Source organism: Petromyzon marinus, unplaced genomic scaffold (assembly GCF_048934315.1).
Source record: "Petromyzon marinus isolate PM22_M1 ecotype Great Lakes invasive population unplaced genomic scaffold, UKy_Petmar_22M1.pri1.0 PM_G_Scaffold_37, whole genome shotgun sequence".
Taxonomy (NCBI): Eukaryota; Metazoa; Chordata; class Hyperoartia; order Petromyzontiformes; family Petromyzontidae; genus Petromyzon; species Petromyzon marinus.
Window position 1 is genome coordinate 376,452 of NW_027422950.1, and position 3,625 is coordinate 380,076.

Here is a 3,625-nt window from a genome sequence, read left to right on the forward strand (position 1 = left end):
TAGTGTATAGTGTAGTGTATAGTGTAGTGTATAGTAGTGTATAGTAGTGTATAGTGTAGTGTATAGTGTAGTGTATAGTAGTGTAGTGCATAGTAGTGTATAGTAGTGTATAGTGTAGTGTATAGTAGTGTATAGTAGTGTAGTGTATCGTGTAGTGTATAGTAATGTATAGTAGTGTAGTGTATAGTGTAGTGTATAGTGTAGTATATAGTGTAGTGTATAGTAGTGTAGTGTATAGTGTAGTGTATAGTGTAGTGTATAGTAGTGTAGTGTATAGTGTAGTGTATAGTAGTGTATAGTGTAGTGTATAGTAGTGTATAGTGTAGTGTATAGTGTAGTGTATAGTGTAGTGTATAGTGTAGTGTATATAGTAGTGTATAGTAGTGTAGTGTATAGTATAGTAGTGTATAGTATAGTAGTGTATATAGTAGTGTATAGTAGTGTATAGTGTAGTGTATAGTATAGTATAGTAGTGTATAGTGTAGTGTATAGCGCAGCACGCGTGAGACCCACCCAGCTCCTCCCCCATGGCGCGCTGGCACGCTAGAAAGCCGTCACGGATGGCGTGGCAAACTCCCACGGGGTCGGCGGCGCCCCACAGCCCGGGCTGGGCGCGGATCGAGGGCCAGAGGCAGCGGCGGGCGAATCGAGCGGCCTGGGGGCCGCCGTGGCCGTCGAACACGGCCAGGAAGATGGCGTCCCCGTCGCCCTCGGTGGAGACCTGCGGGCACGGGGCGGCGAGGGGAACGTCACGTGACGCGAGCGGTGCATTGTGGGTCGGTCCTAGGCCTCGACCGGCGACCCGGCGGACAAAGAGGACAAAGATCCCCCGTGCAGCCTTGGCGGACCGTAGAGGCGAGTGCCGTTAGCGAGCGGCGCCAGCGATGGCCGCGAGGGCACACGAGGGGGTGGGTGGCCGGCACCACGCCCGGCCGCCTTTGTCTCCCCGGTGGCGATGTTCACGCACCGCACCGGGTACTCGTTTGAGGCCGAATCGACCTAGGGGGAGGCCCAGGACCGGTTCAGATAATCGCCACTGGGCGTTGGCCGTGAGCGGGAATCGAACTCGGGGTCGCCAGGTTCATAGTGCAGCGCGCTAACCGCTACACTATCGCTCCCCAAACACACAGAGACACACACACACAGACACACACAGAGACACACACACACAGACACACACAGACACACACACAGACACACAGACACACACACAGACACACACACAGACACACACACAGACACACACACAGACACACACACAGACACACACACAGACACACACAGAGACACACACAGAGACACACACAGACACACAGAGACACACATACACACAGACACACACAGAGACACACAGAGACACACAGACACACACAGACACACACAGAGAAACACAGAGACACACACAGACACACACACAAAGACACACACACAGACACACACACAGACACACACACACAGACACACACAGACACACACACAGAAACACACACAGATACACACACAGACACACACACAGACACACACAGAGACACACACACAGAGACACACACACAGAGACACACACAGAGACACACACACACAGACACACACACAGAGACACACACACAGACAAACACAGAGACACACAGAGACACACACAGACACACACACAGAGACACACACACACAGAGACACACACACAGAGACACACACACAGAGACACACACAGACACACACAGAGACACACAGACACACACACACAGACACACACACACAGAGACTCCGCCCACCTCTGTGATGTCCTCCATGTAGCGCCGCCCCCCACGGTTGGAATCGGCGCTCACGATCAGCTTCAATGGGCTCGACATGGTGCAACCTTAACACACACACACACAGACAGACACATACAGACACACAGAGACACACACACATACACACACACAGAGACACACACACAGACACACACACAGACACACACACACAGACACACACACAGACACACAAACACAGATACACACAGACACACACACACAAACACACACACAACAACCTGTGTCTCTGTGTGTGTGTGTCTGTGTGTGTCTCTGGTGCAACCTTACCCCACACATACACACACAATAACCTGTGTGTGTCTGTGTGTGTGTTTGTGTGTGTGTGTCTGTGAGTCTGTGTGTGTCTGTGTGTCTCTGTGTGTGTCTGTGTGTGTCTGTGTGTGTGTCTCTGGTGCAACCTCACCCCCCACACACACACAACCTCTATGTGTCTGTGTGTGTGTCTCTCTGTGTGGCTGTGTGTGTGTCTGTGTGTGTGTGTCTCTGGTGCAACCTCACCCCACACACACAACCACCTCTGTGTCTGTGTGTGTGTGTCTGTGTGTGTCTGTGTCTCTGTGTGTGTGTGTCTGTGGTGCAACCTCACCCCACACACACAACCTGTGTGTGTGGGGTGAGGTTGCACAAGAGACACACACACACAGACACACACAACCTGTGTGTGTGTCTCTGTGTGTCTGTGTCTGTCTGTGTGTGTGTCTCTTGTGCAACCTCACCCCACACACACACACAACCTGTGTGTCTGTGTGTGTGTGTATGTCTGTGTGTGTGTAGTCGTGCTCTCACTGCGGGCTACTCACAACACTGATGACAAATGTCTCCGTGACTACCACGTTTTTGCCATCGTAAAATGACAGATTAATAATAAACAAAAATTAGGTTAATAATGAAAAATGACAGATTAATAATAAACACAAATTAGGTTAATAATGAAAAATGACAGATTAATGACAGACTCATAATGAACAATGACAGATTAATAATGAAAACCACAGACTAATCATGGAAAATGACAGATTAATAATAAACAGAAAAGCCTTAAAGCCCTAAGCGTGTTGTGGTGGCAGCAGCAGCAGTCACGAGACACACCCCGTGACGTTGCCGGGGCAAGCCAGGGCAAGCCAGGGCAACACACGCCTCACACCACACACACAGCCTCACACTACACACAGCCTCACAGTACACACACAGCCTCACACTACACACACACAGCCTCACACTACACACAGCCTCACACCACACACACAGCCTCACACTACACACACAGCCTCACACTACACAGCCCACACCACACACAGCCTCACACTACACACACACAGCCTCACACTACACACAGCCTCACACCACACACACACAGCCTCACACTACACACAGCCTCACACCACACACAGCCTCACACTACACACACACAGCCTCACACCACACACACAGCCTCACACTACACAACGTGACGTCACCACGACGCTTGTGCCAGGCTAGGTGCACATTGAGGCAGTCACGTGGTGTGTCGAACGCCCGCTGGCAGGAGGTCACGGGGCAGACCCAGCAGGTGCCACGGGTGACCGAGATGAGTGGCTGATGCACCACCTGTGCCCCCTACTGTGCCAACCTGCTGTGCTTTAGCCACCCGGCACTCCGCTCGTTGTTCTGAGCGTCGCTTCTCCACCCTTCGTTGTTGTTGGAGGGCGACTGCCTCCAACTACCCAGCAGCAGCAGCGTCCTTCACGAGCCTCCTCCTCCACAGAGGTCACACTCCACACACACTCACTACCCCACAAAGCCCCGCCCCTCAAGGCTCTGCCCCCGCCCACAGC

At 51.9% G+C, this 3,625-nt stretch overlaps 1 long non-coding RNA gene across 1 annotated transcript; it reads right to left on the reverse strand.

Annotated features, from left to right (window-relative positions):
- Window positions 1-238: 238 nt before the first annotated feature.
- Window positions 239-3,176, reverse strand: LOC142915918 (uncharacterized). Its single transcript, XR_012936157.1, has 3 exons — window positions 2,612-3,176; window positions 1,770-1,855; window positions 239-721 (listed from the first exon to the last, which is right to left on the reverse strand). It is a non-coding gene; the product is annotated as an uncharacterized LOC142915918 (long non-coding RNA).
- Window positions 3,177-3,625: the final 449 nt, after the last annotated feature.